The following is a 21,094-nucleotide window of genomic DNA, read 5'->3' on the forward strand; positions in this document are numbered from 1 at the left end:
ACCACAGGTCATTAAGCAACCCACCCAGGGGTAAAACTTTCCCTTATCAATTTGCTCTAGGTTATCGGCCTTCCTGACATATAAGCCACTAAATCCATACAGCTAAATGCAGAATAAGACATAATCATATCAACATTTCATACATTCTACGTATTATATTACAATTAGTGTAATCTAAACTTAGAATTACCTTTTTTAAAAACCACATTGTATTGTAATTTCTTGCCAATTAAAATCATTAAAATCAAATTATGTAACTTCTATCTTATGTAACTTAAGTAGGGTTCTGTACCTAAATTAGAACAATTGATCACATCTGTTTTGATTACATTTGCTCTTGTTGGGTTTAATCTAATCTTTCTTAGAGAATCCTACCAAAGTACCAGGTCGAGGCACAGTGGGAACTCAGGTCAGGATTATAAATCATGCTGCTATAAAGACACATGCACACATATGTTTACTGCAGCACTATTCACAATAGCAAAGACTTGGAACCAACCCATATGTCCATCAATGATAGACTGGATTAAGAAAATGTGGCACATATACACCATGGAATACTATGCAGCCATAAAAAATGATGAGTTCATGTCCTTTGTAGGGACATGGATGAAACTGGAAACCATCATTCTCAGCAAACTATCGCAAGGACAAAAAACCAGACACCCCATGTTCTTACTCATAGGTGGGAAGTGAACAATGAGAACACATGGACACAGGAAGGGGAACATCACACACCGGGGCATGTTGTGGGGTGGGGGGAGGGGGGAGGGATAGCATTTGGAGATATACCTAACCTTAAATGACGAGTTACTGGGTGCAGCACACCAACATGGCACATGTATACATATGTAACTAACCTGCATGTTGTGCACATGTACCCTAAAACTTAAAGTATAATAAAAAAAAAAAGAAAACTAAAGCAAGATATAATGAAGACCGAGAAGCCTTTAAAAATAGGCAACGTGTGAATAACCCTACCTTTTACTTGCTGATGGAAAATCTGAAAAAGAAATGAAATAAAAAGAGGAAGAGAATTCTTTCCCAGCCTTTAGACTAGAAAATGTGTGTGCTTTTGTGTGTAGCAGAAAATAGGAAAATATAGTGTCAGGCACTATAATTTAATCAACTATGTGTTAATTATTGTATGAACCTAGAAAAAGTTAAATCCTTATCCTTATAATACTTGTTTATGAGTCAGCAGTATAATTATTAGATATAAATCCAAAATATTGAGTCATAGAATTTAGTATTTCTATGTGTTGAATATAAGATATCCTAGGAAAAGCAGGTTATGTAATCCATGCACCATTCAGAGAAAAGAGCCAGTATGTAAATTTAGGTCTTTCTGTACATTTAATCAATTTCAAGAAAGTAAAAGAATTAGCATGACTATGTTGTTGTAAATAAATAAAGCAATGCAAATTTTCTCTTTGTGGAAGAGGTAGGGCAGAGTGGGCGTGGGTTCAATTATCTTACTAAACATAGAAAGTGGAAATTTTATTCCCAAAAAATTTTTTGAGTACCAATTATAGAATGTACCAGTCAGCATTCTAGTCACTAGGCTAACAAACTAACTCCTCACTGCATGGAGCTTACAATCAGAGAAATAACAGAAAAATTAAACAAATATTTACCAGATTATAAAAATGAGAAAAAGAAGAAAAAAGAATGAAATGTGGATAAAGAAATTCAAGTGGATGTGGTATTCCATTTTTAAATAGGATCATACAGTAGTAATGAAACGAAACATTAGAGTACTATTTGAAAGAGGAGGTAAAATGAGTCAAACAAATATCTGGAAGAAGAACATTCCAGGCAAAATGAACAGCCAATGCAAAGGCTGGAACATCCCTGGGGTATTTAGGAAACTGCAAGAAAGAAATTGTGTACTGAACCTGCTGATCAAGAGGCAAAATAATAATAAGATGAGGTGAGAGAGATAATGGTGGCCCCAACTGTAGGGCCTTATAGACCTTTGAAAAACAGGCTTGTACTTTGAGTGAGGTGAGAAGGCATGGACAGACTGACAGAAAAGTGATAATCTGACTTACATTTTAAGAGGATTATTCTGGCTGCCCTATTGAGCGTAGACTGCGGGGTGAGGGCAGAGGAACGGAATCAGGGAAAGAAATGAGAAAGCAATTGCAATAATCTATGTGAGAGGCGGTGGCGTCACAAAACAGAGTAGTAGCAATAGCGCTGGTGAACAGTTGCCAAAATTCCCGAAAATATTTAGAAGACAGAATATGTATTAATATCAATTATACTGGAAAGTGTCTGAGAAAGAGAATGATATCCATGTAGATCTTTACTCCTTTAATCTTATCCCTAAGAAAAGTTCAAATAAATCAACTTATGGAATAGTGAGATCTCCAAAAAAATTACAGAGCCAAGAATTCAGCTGTATTTTTTATAATATCAGAGAATCAATCTTTGATTAAGGTAAGAGCAAATAATGCCTCTCTACTTTTGCCCCACGTATTATTTATAATATGCTAAATATTAACCTGGTCTTATAATTATGTGACGGATAAAACTAAATCCAAAAATCTCATATAACATAACAAGTAAACATAAAAAATTAATGATTACAAAATTGCATATATGATTCTTAAATAACAAACTTCAGAGACTTTTTCTTCTATGGAAACCGCAAGACTGAAACTTTTCCGTTTTCTTCAGTTTTTTTTTTCCTCCTGCTGTCAGTGTGGTAAAACATATCTATTATTTCAAAATAGGAAAATATTTACTGTTGCTTTTTGGCAGTAGAGACTGACACTATACGCTTGTTTTATAGTCTAAAATTAAGGAAGAGATAAGTTACAAACAATGAAATCACATTCTGTTTTCCTGAAAGTTATAAACATGTATCATCTGGTAGGCAACTTTATAAACTGGCTCACGATAATTCCCACCTGCTTAATAGTATTCAACTTGTTGTAAAATCTCTTCCCTTTGAGTAAGAACTGGACCTTGTGACTTGCTTGTAACAAAGAATAGGTCAAAAGTGATAGAAACACTTCTCTGATTACGTTACAAAGTTCTGTGGCTTCCATCTTGCTAGCATTCTCTTGCTGGTACTCCCTTTTATACCCTCTCCTCAGCCAGCTGGTATGTTGTAAGATACTCTCTGGAAAAGCTCAAAGAACAAGGAAGTAAGAAAGGCCTCCAGGCAACAGCTCATGAGGGACTGAGTCCTGCCAATGATGGGGATTCTTTACAGAAGAGCCTTGAGATGACTGCAGCCCTGTGAGATTGCCAGAGCCAGAGGACCCAGATAAGCCACACCTAGACTCCAGACCCACATGTGAAATAATAAATCTGTATCAACTTAAACTGCTAGATTTTGGGGTAATATGTTATGCAGCGATAGGTAACTAACACACAGTACATTTAGTCCATAAATTAATTTAAAGAACTATGAAAACAAGAGTGAACAAACACTTTTAAGTAGATCACTTAATTACTTTAGTATCTTGACTTTTTAATGCCATTCCTAACAGAGAATGGTCAACTATAAATGAAGCAACAAAAATAGGCTTTGAGAACAATAAACTCAAGCATATTAAGTTGAGGGAATGATTCAGTCAGAATGAGAACATAGTAAACAGCTGAAATGGAAGCTATAGCTTTCCATTTTCATTTAATACCTATAGTTATACAATAAAAGTGTGGCAGCAACTATGAATTCATTATCATTCTACTCTGTTAATGTTTTGTGATTTTAAGACTCCTTAAACTCAGAGGAGTGTGTTAGACTCCTTTAAGAGTTTGACAAATGGATAGAAATCTTCCTCTTTGCTATTCCTTCCCCTTTTATCTCTGTTTCCATCCCCCAACTGCTAAAATTTAGTCTTACACTTAAATTATATTGAACAAGAAGACTCATTCCATACTAAGAGGCTATAAAGTACTATAAGGCAGATATAATTGTCTTCATCTATTATAAAGTTAGACATGGAATATAAGCAAAGTTTAATATAAATATTGAGTAAAACTATTAATGACATATTCTGAGAAGTGTGGTCCATCTCTAGTTACAAACAATGAAAGGATTATAAAGATGGGTTTTTCCTAAGGATTTGGTTTCTATGACTCAATGTAACATTCTTGCTTTACATTCAATTACCTTAAACAATAAATTCTTGTACAAGTTTAAAACAGAATATTATTCTCAATGCAACTAGCAACCACCCATTAACAGTGGGAAATGGGATAACTAGCTAGTTCTCGTGCCTATTTTCAATGTCTTTCACAAGATGTGTGTTAAATTGAGCTTTATTCTCCTATAGTATTTCTTCTGGCTATAATTCTCAAAATATAGAAGACTTCTTTATGCTACAGCTTACAGTTAGCTTATTTAGAAACCCAGTGCTGCTACTTGTTAGCAATGTAATGTTTGGGGAGTTACCTAATACCTTTGAACTTTAATTTTTGTATCTATAAGATGGTAATCATAAACTAGAGCACAAATGGTTTTTTTTAATGTTCATGCAAGATAATAAAAATGGGACTTACTAACTCAAATCTTAATTTAAAAGCATGAGAGTATTAATGTAATATTATGTACTGTGCCACACTACAGTGGAGGAGAAATGAGTACATGAATATTTGCTCTCTCATTTGTGGAACGAAAAGGGATTATTATAATAAATATGTATTAAACCTAGTAGCAGACTGGTCATTTTAAAATTTGTCTTTCTGCTGATATATTATTAGGATACATCATGGAAATGTACCTTATTCTAATAAAACCAGTAACATCAAGGAAGATAAGTTAATGTCTCACAAATAAAGAGTTAACAGTAAGTGGTCCAAATACATTGAATTAAAATAGCAGCTTGTGGTCTTTGCGTTCATATCTTTAAATTCAATCTCAGAATAAATTACTGGAAGTTTTCTCACAGAGCTCACTAAGTCCTTGGCCCTGGATTAGCTCTTGCCATGCACCCTAAGGAGAAGTTTCCTGTGCATTTGACTACACAGAGGCACAAGACCAGGTAAGCTTATTCAAAGTACATTTTTTTTTCCTTTAGTGAACAGGCAGTAAAGACCTCTGAGATCCTTGTATACTGCTTCTTAGATCACCTAGAATAACTACATATAGTCGAAGATGGAATTTGCTTAAGAATGGTAGCTAAGGAAAAATGACTTTAATAAGAATGAATCAGGTGTCAGTCAGTTTCTGGCACTGTAGGCTTATTTGGAACATTAAAAACCCATCACTTACTGCACATAGTTTATGATAATTAAGGCCTTCCAGACTGCCCACTTAGTCCTTTAAATAACTTTCTAAACCATACTGTCCTTTACGTCGATAAGAATGCCATAAACATTTAACAAGAAATTTTAGGTAAGAACTGTTTTTCTTCAACAATTTAGTTTTAATTTTTTAAATATATGTAAAAGAATCTTATTGTTAGAGGTGACAGAATAAAGGCATTTCTATGTCATTTTCTTCCCTGAAACCTATCAAACTACAAAATGCATGAAGCTCAAATAAGGATTTTCTATCTTCACTGAAGGCATGAAAAACCAACTTGATTGCAAGCCTCAATCTATAAATAACTGCCCAAAACAGTGATATTGGGACCAATTTGTGTCATGAGGCCTAAACTAGATCTCTATATATCTAGGTCTGTTTCTGTATGTCTGCGTCTGCGCCTGTGTCTGTGTGTCTGTCTTTGTCTATATCTACATCTACATCTATATGCTAATATGTAGCAAACTAGATATACACACTAGATGGTACACACTGAAATGTCTGTAACCCTAAATAGTTGAGGATGACTCATCATTTATTTGAGATGAGAAACTTAATGATCTGAATGGGTTATGAAAAAATCCGCAAGCCTTATTCCACGTTGCCGGGTGGCAGAAAATGAGGCCAAACAAGTCGTCATCAACACATATTCACAAGAACAAGGCTGCACAGAGAAGGAGTGAAGGGGACAATCAGTGTCATAATAGCTGAGCCTGGAACGCTACATGCAAAAATCTAAGGTAATTGAAAACAAAAGCTTATGAGAGAATGACTCACTCTAGTCCAAGCTTATTTCCGTTTCACCTGAAATGCTCAAAGCAGTGAGTTGATGATGGTGTACATACCTTCTCATATTTGATGGAGTAAGAAAGTATTCAGGGACATAATTCCTTCTCATGTTATTCTTCCGCAAAGAGCTTATCCTAACAGCAATTTTGGCCCTGTTAGAAAATGAGACAAAATCAGAACGGAATCTGCATCAAAACTAGATAGAGATATTTTAACATAAAAGGACGACAAATAAAGGGTTATCTATTCGAATACGAGTTTGTAATAAAAAATTTAAAATATTTTATATGAATGACATCAAATAAATCTAAAAAGGTGTTTGTTTAAGACAGAGTCTCACTCTGTCGCCCAGGCTGGGGTGTAGTGGCACAACCTCGGCTCACTGCAACTTCCTCCTCCAGGGTTCAGGCGATTCTCATGTCTCAGCCTCCAAGTAGCTGAGATTACAAGTGTGCGCCAACATGGCTGGCTCATTTTTGTATTTTTAGTAGAGAAGGGATTTTTCCATGTTGGCTTGTCTGGTCTCAAACTCCTGGACTCAGGTGGTCTGCTCACTTCAATCCTAAAGTGCTGGGATTATAGGCATGAGCCAACGCTCCTGGACAAAAAGGCCTTTTTAAGACAAAATATCAAAGAAAAGATAAAAATCAAATAAAAATAATAAACAAAGAGATAACTAAGCAAAGTAAATCAAAGGTCAGCAGAAAAAAAGAAAAAACAAATATGAAATTAAAAATCATCTTACAAACAGCAGGAATCGTAGTAGACAGAACTGAAAACATAGAATTGGACATAGAAAAAGAGTTGAGGTAATAGAAGTAGATCAAAGCATATTCACATATCACTGGCAGCCAAGAACTTTCAAATAACTTGTCCCTGCACAATACTTCATCACCCTAGGATAGCTCAGGTTCCGGGAGGGACTCATGAATGGCCAAGGATGAAATTACCAACACACACTGAGTTGGACACTCTCAGTCAAAGGTTGATATAATAGGATCAAAATACTTGTTCACATCACATCAAAAAAGCAAATAAAATGCAACTTAATTTTCCACAGCTAATGCAATTTTCCTCACATGTTTCTCAAGCTGTTGGACAATGGTGAAACTTTAACTTATCTGTTTATTTTCTCACTGTCTCTTCTGGTATATGCAGACTTTAAACAATCCCTTTCAGGTAAACACTGACTCCCTCACTCTGCGGCTTCTTTCTATGTCCTCTTTAGATGCCATCTTGCTCTGCGAAAGAGCTTACTGAGTCTTTATGGAGGTAAAACAGAGGGCCTCACATTCACATGTAGATCCTTTTGCTGCCCTTCAAGTCTTTGAAGTTCTCTTCAATGATGGTAGCCCTTGTCACCCTGTTACATCTTGCCCTAGGGCAGTGACACCACATACAACCCAACTATGAGGCTGTCAAAGTTGTGGCTAATACATCTTAGACCCAGAAAAGAAAAGTTTCTGCCTTGTGTCCTGCCTATACCTTAAAGAGTTCCACTCTGGAACTATTCTAACTGCACCTCTCTCCTGGGATGAAGAGTCCATTGAGTGATGGAGGCATGAGCCTGTGTGCTCACCTTCTAAAACATAGTCTAAGTACACTGGATCTCAGAATTCCACGACGAAACAGGCCCTGAGACCATTTCCAAGCTGAGCACAAGTCTCTTCGCCTGGTCCATCCTTCTAGGGACACTCTGTAGCACTTATGTACACACCTGCACTGACAAACCTTAAAGTGGCCACATGATCAATGCTTTCTGGTGTTCACACCTTGTATAATCCCCAACACTCTCCCCTTGACTGTAAGAGGAACCTGTGACTAATTCTAACCAAAAGAGTATGACAAAGGCAATGAGATGTCACTATGTGATAACCTTATGCTATATGATAAAAGTGGTGGTATATCACTGTCATGATTTAATTAGGTTAGACTGGAGTGATTAGATGTTGCTACCTGACTCATAAGAAAGCCTTATTCTCTTTATTGCCTTCTAGAAAACAAACTATGAATCCTATACCCTCAAGGAAATGAATTCTCTCAACATAACTGAGGGAGCTTGGAAGCGAATCCTTTCCTATTTATGCCTGAAGATGAAGATGCTGCTAGGCTGAACCTTAACTGCCACGATTGTAAACTCCTACTCAGAGCACCCAGCTAAACTGTGCCTTGATTACTAACTCAAAGAAACTGTGGGTATAGTTTGTGGTATTTTTTTGTGCAACATAGAAGACTATTACAGCATCCCTAGGCCAAAGAGGTGGCCAGGGGGAGGGTTGTTGGGAGAACCAAATGCAGTTTGGATATGTAGTACATAGGTGAGTACATTGTTTTTCTATCAAGAAAGTCAACTGTGAAAAACTGAAAAATGATCATTTTGTTGTAGGAGGAACTCTGCATTACTGGGGCTATAAACCTTATAGCTAAACGTTGAAGGCAAAAGTCTAAAAGGATACATTAAGGGGAAGTAAACATACTGATTTACTAGCAACCAAATGAAAAAAGAATTCAACTAAAATCAACAAAATATTTTCTTGTTACTTTAATAGAAAACTTTTTAAAATGTAAGTTTGTATGCTGAGTGTAGTTTGCTAGATGCAATTATAACTCATGATCTTAGCTAGCATTCCACCAAATGGTACAATTTTGAAAGTGCTGCATAGATAAATAACTTTGGAAAATGTCACGTTAGATTACCATGAAAGCAAAAATATCCTGAGGCTGTCTGTACAACAATCACTATAAAACATGTCTACCTACTTCAAAAAGGAAATCAAAGTTAGATCAAGTGGTCTAAATATAAACATATGTAAACATCTAGTAAAACCAGGAGAATTAACTGAAGTTGCAAGGTAAAGTGAAGAGGAGAATCCAAAGTTATTGTGGCTTCCTCTCTTCTTTCAAATAGTAGTAGACAAGGAAACAGGAGAGGAAAAAGAGGCGGACATAGTTAGTGCAAGGAGGTCATTTGTGTAAATAGTTAGGAAATTTAGTTTTGAGGATAAGCTGTGTTTACTTCAAGTGTCAGAGAAATCTAGACATGGCTGGTGGCCTAGTGAGGTAGAATGCATAAGGAGCTTTTTTATTGAAGGAACAATATGCCTCCTTGGACAGCCTGGAAAGAGAACCTAGCACATAGGTGTTGTCTAACCAAAATGCCCGAGATGTTTGTAAATGTCCAGTAAAAAAAAGAAACCTCCAAGTGCTGTTGCCCAGTGACTGACTAAATCTGAATAAATCTGGAGGGAGACTGGGTGGTTAGCAAAGAAAGCCTGTGAGAAGCCAAAAGGTGAATCAGCATCTTCTAAGTTTTGCAGAGAACACAGGACACGTGGTTTCACCAGCCATGCCCCAGTAGAGCGGCGAGTAGAACAACATCTGGTGGCAACACAGGTCTTTACCAGGAGGATAGGGTAAGAAAGTGCAGAGACTAATTTGTGAGCAACAGAAGAAATGTCCAAATTCTCCACCCAGCTTCAATGGGAGTGACTGAAGCGTGCAGACTCTGAGTGGCTGGGGTAAGCTGAGATGTGTTTGTCCACACAGGCAAAACACCACATATGGACTACAAAAGATAAGTGAAATGGACTTAAAGGGAGCTAGAAGCACAGAAATTCAGGCTGGCAAAAAAAAAAAAAAAAAAAAAACAGAAAAATAAGGGACATGACTCAGAATATGTCCCTATTTTGTATGCCCAAGATTAATGTGTCCCAGGAGCAGGGGTTAAATGGTCAAATGTAAGTCTTATTTAAAATCTGGCTTATAAATCAAAGTTAATTTTTACTTTAAAAATCCAATTACTTTTTCATGTTAGAATTTTATACATAGGGCAGTGCCATGTGTGTAAAGACATTATGTGTGTGTTTGTGTGTGTGTGTGTGTATTTGTTTATGCATAAAATATCTCCAGAAAGAAACTGGAGCTGATAAAAATGACTGCTTCTGGGGAAGGAAACTGGGAAGTGGTTTAGGAAGGGAAAGTTGACTTATTTTTAACTTTGTACACAATTATGTCTTTTGAACATTTTTACCATGCACGTATTTTCTGTTCACAAAATCCATAAAATTTAATTATGAACAAAATAGAGCTAAGTCACTGTGTTAATGACTTTTTCAGAAACTAAAAATATTTTATACATATATGTCAATAAATGAGAGAGCAGCTAATCCTTGTCTTTTATTTATTTATTTATTTTTAAATAGGAGTAAAGATGAGGTTACATGGGTAAACCTATTGTTTCAGAGTAGACAACAGTGTGATTATAAAGATCCCGTCTGGGCGCAGTGGCTCATGCCTGTAATCCCGGCACTTTGGGAGGCTGAGATTGGCAGATCATCAGAGTTCAGGAGTTCGAGACCAGCCTGGTCAATGTGGTGAAACCCCGTGTATACTAAAAATACAAAAATTGTCCAGGCATGGTGGCAGGTGCCTGTAAACCCAGCTACTCTGGTGGCTGAGACAGGAGAATCACTAGAACCCAGAAGGCAGAGGTTGCAGTGGGCCAAGATTGTGCCACTGCACTCCAGCCTGGGCGACAAGAGTGAAACTGTGCCTCAAAAAACAAACAAAAAGATTCCAAAATTCTTACCAGCCAAAATCCATTTCTCCCTTTAGCCTTCCTGGATCACCATAAAAATGATTTGATTATGGGATGATAACTTTTTAATGTCTCATTTTTATTTTTCCCTACCTTCTAGGAAACTCAGGTAGGCAATGCTAACTTGTAGTCTCTGGTACAAATAATTTTCTATTTCTTCTATACAAATTCTTATCTCTTTTTATCTTTTAGTTTAGAGTGGCTGTTTTATGTAGTGGTTTTTATTAGTAATCACCTTGAATATGCTCTGGTGGTAGAAACTGCTTAAATTTTAAGAAATAAAACCAAGTAAAATAATGGATTGGACAACCCATTCCAAGACAATATTTTCAAAAACTCTTAGCTAAAATTATATGTATTAAGCTCCCTAGAGTTCATATGGCAATGCGTATAAATTCTCTTTACAAAAATAGCGTTTAGTCCTCAGTAATCTATCTTCAGTCACTAGAGAAAAAAAAATGCTCTGTTGGTCAGTCTTAAAAAAAAGCTAATGACTTCCTGGGCAGGATAAATATAACAGGCACATCTTGAAGACATATTGAGCGCTGGCTTACTTTATAAGTTTGCTCACCTGGGAAGTTATAAACTTAAATTGGCCTTCAAGCATTTTCGAGAGACATTGAACCAGGCCTAAGCACTCAGCAGCATAGGCAAACGGAGTCTGTATTGGGACTTTTCAAGGTTTGATCTACCTGGTCATATGTGGTTCTCAACTAAGGGTGCTTTTGCCACACCACCCCTACTCAAGAGACATTTGGTAATTTCTGGATATATTTGTGGTTGTCACAACGTGGGGTGGAGGGCAAAATTGACATTTATTAGGTAGGGGCCAGGATTACTGCTAAACAACCTACAACGTATAGACTAGCCTCACCACAACAAAAGATTGTTCATTTCAAAATGTCAGTAACAGCCAGGTTGAGAAATCCTGGTCTAGATCTATTCTTCTCTTGGGTTTTGCTGCCTCTCTAGGTGTTGTGCAAGAGAATAGAGCACGCCTTTCTCTCTTTGCTTTGCTTGATAGTAAGGAGAAAGTGGAGAGCCAAGAGTGGACACACTTCTCACATTCGGCCTGCTTTGGGCTACAGTGCTGATATATCAATTCTCAGGAAAACTTTCACACTCTGAGGCTGAGGTATTGAAATCAACAAAATAGTTCTCTGCATGTCATTCTACCAGATTCCTTCCCTCAGGTAAGAGCTTACAGCATGCCATTTGCTTGAATAGAGGGGAAGAATAGGGCAAAATGCAGGCGGGTAAAAAAATGGATTAATATTGTTAACAAAATATTATTTCACTCCTCCAGTATGACAGAAATGTTACAAGGATTCAGTGAGAGAATGTGTGGAGCATCTGGTTTCTTCTGGCATATGAAGAAGAGTCTAAAGAAAAGGTGAGAACGGAATACATGTAATACAAAGGTGCTACTTTGGATGGCAGAATTAGGTGATTACGAAGTCACTGGATGAAATTTGGAAAGCTCAAAAACTCTAGATAATTAAATTCATGGTTCTACTTCAAACCAATGTTTTGTTTTTGGCATTATCTACTTACTCAAATATTTCTTTTAATTAGGGGAGGGAGTAGTATTAAGAGTCATCTTTTTTCTTTTTTCTACCTTGTATTTTCCTAGGGCTGCTAATGAATACAAAATTTTTAAGGAATTGAAAAGTAGATACACGGGTTTGGCTAATTTCCATATCTGCTAAAGCATTCTCTGAATGTGTAACACATTAGAAATATACATCATGTTTCCAAAGACAAGGTAAAAGTAGACATGAAACAGAACACACACAGATGTCGAAATTCTAAAATATCAGCAGTACACTTTCACTAATCTTCACGTACCTCATCTCTTTTTAAATTTTTCGTTAAAAATGATAGACAAATATTTAAGAACACTTTGATATTTCTTTTTAAAACAATGCATATCTAATAACTGCATGTAATGATATACAATCAATTTTTTTAGTGCTATGTGTTGGAAAACGGAACTCATTGATACGATAAACATACACTAGATGCTTCCTTATCATTAGATAAGGAAAGGACAAACAAAATTTTTTTATTAACACTTGCTTCTTCTAAGGAAGACTGTAGCAAGAAAATATATTCTAGATACAGGTATAAACAGAGATCATCATTCATGTAGAAAGACAAAGGAAGAAATACTAAGGATTACGGTACTTACAAAACTTCATTGTAATGTTCTTTAACTCACATAGACACTAGTAAGCTAGTAGTGTGGTAACCTACTGGATCTGGCACAATTGCCTTCCCAGAAAACTACTGAGAGGTGACAACGTGCCAGCAGCCTTCGCGCGCTCTCCGCGCCTCCCAGGCCTCCGCGTCCGCTCTGGCCGCGCTGGAGGAGCCCTTCCGCCTGCGCATGCGCTTTGGGGGCCCCTCTCCAGGGCTGGCCGAGGCGGGATCCGGCTCCCTCTGCTGGCGGGGAGGTGTGGAGGGAGCGGCTCAGGCGGAAACCCGGGTTGCGCGCGGCCCGCGCCGACCGGCGGGGGTTCCGGGTGGGCGCGGACTCGGCGGGCCCCGCCCTCGGTGCGGCCTGAGGGGCTTGATCGGCGCCTGCGGGGCTTGATCAGGGGAGGAGCTCCCTCTGGGCTGTCAGAGTGCCCGGGATTGGTGCTGCAAACTCCCGCGGCAAGTGCCAGTGAGAGGTGAAGCAGGCTGCGCTTCTGGGAAGGGTGGGGACTTGGAGAACTTTTCTGTCTAGCTAAAGGATTGTAAACGCACCAATCAGCTCTCTGTCAAAATGGACCAATCAGCTCGCTGTAAAATGGACCAATCTGCTCTCTGTAAAGCGGACCAATCAGCAGGATGTGGGTGGGGCCAGATAAGGGAATGAAAGCAGGCCACCCAAGCCAGTATTCAAGTTCTTCCTACTCAATGCCCTAAGGAAAAACAAAATAAACAAAATCTGGAAAATAAAACAAAATAGGATTTTATTTTATTTTAAGAGGCGACTTTTAAGACATGGGTTTTTCCAAAAAAAACCTTTCCCTGGAGGTTTCAACTATTCAGTATTTAGTCTGAAATTATGAAGATAAGAAAAGAACTAACAAAGCATACAAAAAATGTTAATTAATAATATTTTGCTCATGTCAAAGTGTGGTAAGGATTTTAAATGCAGCTATGTGCTTGACTGTTTGTAGCAAGGGCATGGCAAGAAGCTAACTACTGAGAGGTTATGTAGGGACAAGTTTCCTATATCTATATATTTTTTTCCTGACCCCATAGTGTAGGGACATAATAAAAATCTAAAGATGCTCAATTTTCATGATCTTTTGGAGCAGTGTTTTCTTCCTACTTTCTGAAATAGATCCTTCTAGGTACTTTTTAAAATATCCTTTTCAGTAGATCTTAATTACTGGACTTCCTCAAATGTGTCCTAGATTCTCATCTCTTTGTAAGGAACACTCTTTCTCAAAAAGACCTCAATGATCGTATTCTTTTGACATCCAAATACACACAACTCCCAAATTCAGATTTTAAGCTCAGATCTCAAGCATCCCTTGGTCTTGCATATCCAACTATTATGCTTCTGATAATGGTACTTGGGCTTGCAATTCCTCAAGCAAATGCCAGATGATGGTGATAATGTTGTTTGTTTGCACAAACTGTAGGTAAAATACCTTGTTTCCTCTCTATAATGAAATATGTCAGCAATTTAACAAAATCTAGGAAATTTGGTTTTATATTTCAAATAATGAAATCATATTAGTGATGGTGTTCAGGGCATACTGTCTCAAAATATGGCACCTTGGCATATGGCATATTGAATTTGAGAAAATGGCAGAAGCAGGAAGGTCTCAGACCTTCCTCTGACACTTTCCCCTGAAGCAGGTTATAAAACCTAGAAAGGATTTTCTGACCTTTTCCCAAAGCAAGTCATGAGACTCACATGTGAGAGGTGCCCTTGCTGTACTCAGAAAAAAAAAGAGCATCCTTTGCTCCAAAGACCAAAGAACACAGAGGAAACTGAACCAACCGGCCTTGCTAAGTTTCCCTCAGTATGCCACACTTAGTTCATATCTGTCCTATGGTATTTATTTACAACTGTTCACTCTTCATCAAACCTATTGTTTAAAAAATACCCAGGTTGAACTATTTCATTGGGTCTTCATTTTTTTGGAGCTTCCCATATAGGTAAAATTTATATTAAATAAACTATGGTTTTCACTTGTTTGTCTTTTGTCACAGGGGCCTCAGCCATGAACTTAGAAGCGTAGAAGGAAAAAACATTTTTCCTCCTCTCCATTTGGTTTTTATAAGAGACAATGAAAGGAACACTTATAGGAGAAAGACATGAAAATTCAGCAGCCTAGGCTTACAGCGCCTACCTCTAAATAACCCAATGACTTATAGAATAGCTATTTATCTCTGTCAGTGCATTTAGAGACTTATAGAAACCATCAGATATCAGAATTCAGTGCAAAACTAGAAGTGTCAGGTTTTTCTGTAACTCCTACGCTTGCAGTTTACTCTCCCCATAGACTTGTAATGTTTATCTTTATAATGATAAGGAAAAAACATCACTTTCTTTTATTGCTTTATGCCTATTTTATGTAGTACAGAATAAACCTAATAAAATGATGTTGGGATTCTTCCATAAATCATTCTAAAACCTCTTCTTCCTGGTAGTTGAATTAGAGTTTTTAGTCATTAATAAGACACATGGTATCATAAAAACACAAAATCTGAAATAAAAAGAAAGATTTTTTGTCCAGGATTCAGAAAAATATTTTGTCTCAATTTTGCCTTATGCTTCATGAGATCTTGTACTAAGCTTGTCTCACTTACTGCTGACTCTTCTGGGCATCACGGTACCATACCTAGCAGCTAGCACAGTAGCTAAGAATAAGTAGGTGCTTTGTTGACTAAATAATTAGATTTTGGAAATTTTACTTTCTATCAAAATACCACAAATTCCTCTTCCATAAAAATGGAAACATTTTCTTAGATCAAATCGTTACTATGAAGATCAAAGGAGACGATATATTATTTTTATGGTCTGTAAACCCTTAGTGTCATGCCAAATTCTTTGATGTTATTCTTTTTGTTACTAACTAAAGCAACTGGATTCAATAACAACAACAACAATACAAAATGCTAGAGCTAAAAGCTTTGTAACTAACTATGTCTTCTATCGTGTACACCCCCCACTGCCCTCCCTGCTTAGGCATATAACAGCTTTGAATGATCTGAGCTACCTACGTTCTGCTTTATTTTGCCTCTGCTCCTGAGCATGGACAAAAAGAATCAAACAGCTTATTTAATGAATGTCACTATAAATTCCTGGTTAGATTGCAATAATACCTCTAAAATCTCTATAGCTTAAGGCAAAGGCATATTTCTTCTTCACACTTTAGATTCATTGGTGTGGGTTCTTTTCCATGTCAAACTCAAGACACAGCAGCCACTGTTTGGACCATTTGTCAGTTGTTGTGACAGGAGAAGAGAGGTTTGGAGGGTTTTCAATGGATATTTAACTCTTCTTTCTAGAAGTGGCACTCAGACACTCAATTAATTCATTGTCTGGAAACAGTTACATGGGGAATAAGAAGTGAAAGTCTACCATGGTCTCAGAGGGAGAAGAACTCTGGGGAAATACAGGATGAAGAAAGCTAACAGCTACTGCACCTGGATCTTCAGAGAATCCCTCAAATCCTGCTTGTCCTTAATCTTTTCTCTTTGACTTCTGTTTCCCACAAAAGCAGTTTCCAACTTTCTCACTTGTTTTCAAACTTCCAGTTTACCAACTATCATCCAGTCTCTTAAGATGTCGGTCCACTAGTTCATGGAAAACTGGAAGCTATCAATACCCACTAGGTGGTAAGCTCTGTGAGAACAGGAATCATACCTGTCTCCTTTGCAATTATCCTTTCTGCCTACCATGGTAGCTGTTGTCAGGTAAATATTTATTGAAGGGTTTTTAATTATTACGTAAATCTGGACGCTTCTGTCTAGGTTTCAATGATCACTTTTCAATTATTACATAAATCTGTGGTAGGCTAATCAATGGCCCATCAAGAGATATCCAGGTCTGAATGCTTGCACCTTTTAAAAGTTAACTTACATGAACTAAAGAGGTCTTTGCAGATGTGATTAAGGATCTTGAGATGAGAAGACTTTCCTGAAAAATGTAACCATACACATTTTTATTATATGGAAACAAAGGGATATTGACACACATAAGCACAGAAGAGAACATGAGAAGAAGATGAAGATGAGAGAGATGTGAAGATGCTGGCCTTGAGGATTGAACTGTTGTGGCACCTTGGTGCCATCCAAGGAATGCTGGCACCCATCCAAACCTAGAAGAGGCAAGGAATAGACTCTTCCCTGGAGCCTCAGGATGGAGCTTGGCCCTGCTGACACCTCAATTCCTCCGCCAAGTGATAATCATTTTTAACTTCTGACCTTCAAAGTGTAATAGAATAAATATGTGTTACTTTAAGCCATGAATTTTGTGATAATTTTTTATAGGAAACTAATATACATTGGATAGATTTAACATTTTTATTTTCTAGAATTTGTGCACTGAGCAAAGAAAAAAATTCCTATACTTGAAAATGTTTAATACTAACCTGGAAGTAAAAAATGTGTTTTGATTTTTATCCACATATACTTGTTACATTTTGGGGAGTTACAACACTTGCAACATTGTCTTACTTCCTTGAAATGAGTAGATTTATAAACCTTAGAGTGGAGTCTTCAGAATATCAAAATCAGACTCTGTCTGAATGTACTTGACTGTCTCCCAAATTTCAATGGTTTAAAATATATTCATTATAATTGCTGTGGTTTGTGGAGGTAAAACTGTGTATGGTTAAATTTCCATAGTTGTGGTAGCATTGAGGCTTACCAAAATTATGAGTTTGTTTATTGGGTTAACTCCCAGCTCTCTGTTCTTCTCTTTTTACAAATTAATAATATTCTATATGTACTGGTTTTGCCTCTGCATCAGTTCCTAATTTTCTTTTCTTCAAATTACCAAAATATATTGACATTGCTACAATAAAATGAAAACCTAATACTTTGCAAAATATAAAGAATATGTAGAACTCTACAAAAGTCTTTCAGACTTTCTTTAGAAGCCAGGTTACAAGCATGTAATGTTTCTTTTTCAGGTATGAAAGCAAATGCGATAGTCACATTCAAATGACAGTCACAGAGTCTCATAAAAGCTAAAATACTGAATTGCAATTTAGGTAACTGTTGACAATGGGTTATGGGTTATGTGAAGAATTGAAACTTTCTCTTACACATCTGCTTACTTGCTCAGATACCTTTGCCCTAATTTTAAACTCTCAAAGTATGTATACTTACAATTCTCTAGTAGTATATAAAAATATTTACATCCTAGGCAAATTACTTTATATTCTAGTATTTGTCCATTAATGTTTTATTTGTTTCATTACAACAATATTTTATTTTTATAAAAAAGAAAGCATTTTTAGAAATCTACCATGATAGATTTGTAAAATGTAGATTTCTAAAAATCCTTTTTTTTTTTTTTGACTAATGCAATGCCTTTTTGTAACAATTGGATGCAATTGTAAGTTGCTTCCTAGAGGAATAAAAAAATAATTTGTTATGTGATACTTTGTTGGTTTATAAAAGTCATATTGCTGCTTTTGGAACGGATTTGCTAACAGCCATCAATGCATTGGGAGGTTTCAGCTTACTCTCCTATTTCTGGCTGGTCCCAAAACCAGCAGCACAGAGATAATTCCTTTGTTTCTATTTAGATTGTGAATCCCCTGTGCCTCCCGAATATTAATCAGTGTTTATTTCACTTCTCTTCCCCGCCTGCCCTCTACAGTCTTCTCGACAATATAAGACACAGCTGATACTGTTTGTTTATTCCTGTTGAGATATTTTTAACATCCGACTTTTTCTCTGTTACATTCAGCTTCACCCACTCTCACTCTAATGCTAGCTCTATTTCTCTTTGACTGGCCCCTGAGGGAGCCTCATATATGCACAAAACACCCTTTGAAGTTAAAGGGAGCTTCCCGTTTCAATAGTCTTCATTATCCAGGATGCCAAAAAAGAATAAGTGCCTCCCAAACAACTGAATATAGGAGCTGTGTCTCCTCTGTGTTGGACAGGACCCTCTTCTCCCCATTTCTTCCAGAACCTAGAGTGGTGCCAGCCCCCTATGGGTGTTCCTTAAATGTTAAATGAATGGATGAATGAAACCCAATGTGAGACTACAAGAAGAAAAACACAAAACTAAATGTTAAGCACAAAAGCAGTCACATTTTCCAGTTGAATCAAAAGCAGGCTGTTTCTGATCAAATAGTGAGGAATTTAACAAAAAGAAGCAATGGCAGATGGAGCCAGTAAAGTGATCCCAGAAGAGAACTGACTTCAAACAAAAAGGATCAGTCTCATTCTTACCATGTCTGTATTTCCCAAGAGAGCAAGACCCCTGGTTTTTTGTTTGTTTGTTTGTTTGTTTATTATTATTATTTTTGAAACAGATTTAATTCTTCTGGAATCTTTTAGATGCTATAAATCAGCAAAAAATTTTATCATGGAAAAGCTACAGTGAACCTAGAAAAATGACAGGTGACAGTGGGTGGCTGGTAAACTAAAATCCAGAAGAACTGTAGAGCGCAAATTGGTAACTGCTACGTGGACATCTTTTTCCACATTTTTGTTACCACAGCATGACAGCACTTTTTGAATGTTCATGAAGCAAGTACTAAGAAACAAGTTCCAGACATCATAAATGTTTCAAAAGCTATTGAGAAAATGAAAGGCTAAACATATGAGACAGAAATAAAGTGAGAAACAAGGGATGAATTCAGAAAACAGACACTATATCTAAACATGTCACCCAAAGATTAGAGTCTTTATTGCTCCAAATCAAAAAGTCGTGAAGGGAGGAAAAGAACCTCATTTATGGCACTCATCTGTACCTCTCAGTGCAGGCAGAGCAAAACCAGAATCATAGAGACAACCAAATACTGGCCACTGTGACAAGAAAGAATGTGATCAGCAAATCAAAATGCTACACATTCACAATAGTATCAGAAGAAGAATACACAGAGGTTTCTCAAAATCACGGGAGCAAACCAATAAGAAAGGCAGGGTATACAACTTGAAGGAGGTGGTTAATACATAAGGCACATGAAAACCAGCATTCAGATATCCAAATTCTCTTTTCTCACCAGCCTTTGTCACAGCAACAGAACGATGTTATCTTGGGAGCTATAGAGGCATCAAAGGGCAGTTGCTCTTATGGTTTACATGAGGAAATCTCAGGTGCTTCTTTCCTAGGGTGAATAATATGGTAGGATTTGAGCATTACGGAGGGAGAATTGTGAAACGCGCCACCTCTATCCCTGCCTATTTGCACTCTTCCTTTCTTAGGGTGCCCAAAAACTGACTAATGAAAGCAGTAAGACACTTCCTTCCCCCAACAGTTGTACATGGAGATGAAAACACCCACAGCTGAGAAAGGAAGCCTTTTAATTATTTCAATTGTACCAAAGCTGCCTATTTCCATATGCAAATCTCAGTCAACTCATTTCAGGAGTACTCTCCCAGAAAAAGTCCCATTTCTGCAACTCTACCATGTATACGAGTAGAGTTCTTCTAGTGATGACCCCTCTTTCAGGATCCCTACTTAATGCCATCTTCAAAGAAACTTCCTAATTTGGAATTAGTTTATCTTTACCCATGCATGAATTTCCTCTTTAATAGCTATTCTCTTTCATGGCACCCTCTATATGCCAGGCTTTACTATGCTGGACTAGAAAGCCATTCTCTCCCACCTCTGAATATTCTAGTACTACTCATCCTTTAAGACCTAACTGGACTAGTGCTTCCTCCAAGAACCTTTCCCTAGCTAACCTCTGCCTCCCACCCCCACCCCAGCTTCTTCAGGATTTAGCAACTTTTCTCTCTCTTTGTTCATGGCAGTTGCAGCCTTTGTTCTGTAGGCCAGAGATATTTACATAGGAGTTACTTTCTCCACTGTGTCATAAGCTTCTTGAAGGAGGATCAATGAATGATTCACCTTTAAGTGTGATTTATGAAAAAAAGAATAAACAAATAAAGAAGAGTTTATCATTCCCTTTACTTATGTTCAGTGACATGGTATCAGTGCTTCAGTGCTCGATACCAGGTCCATTGCAGACACCACTCTTTTCAACTTGGCCTAGATGTTCTGTTAACAGAAAGTGGTCCTGATCCATACCCCAAAAGAGGGTTCTTGGATCTCGTGCAAGAAAAAACTGAGGGTAAGTTCACAGAATAAAGTGAAAGTAGAGAAGTAAACAAATGAAACATTGGCTACTCCATAAACGGAGCAGTGGCATGGGCTGTTTGAATGAATATACTTATAGTTATTTCTTGATTATATGTTAAACGAGGGGTGGATTATTCATGAGTTTTCTGGAAAAGGGGAA

This window comes from Pongo abelii, chromosome 2, assembly GCF_028885655.2.
Source record: "Pongo abelii isolate AG06213 chromosome 2, NHGRI_mPonAbe1-v2.0_pri, whole genome shotgun sequence".
Lineage (NCBI taxonomy): Eukaryota > Metazoa > Chordata > Mammalia > Primates > Hominidae > Pongo > Pongo abelii.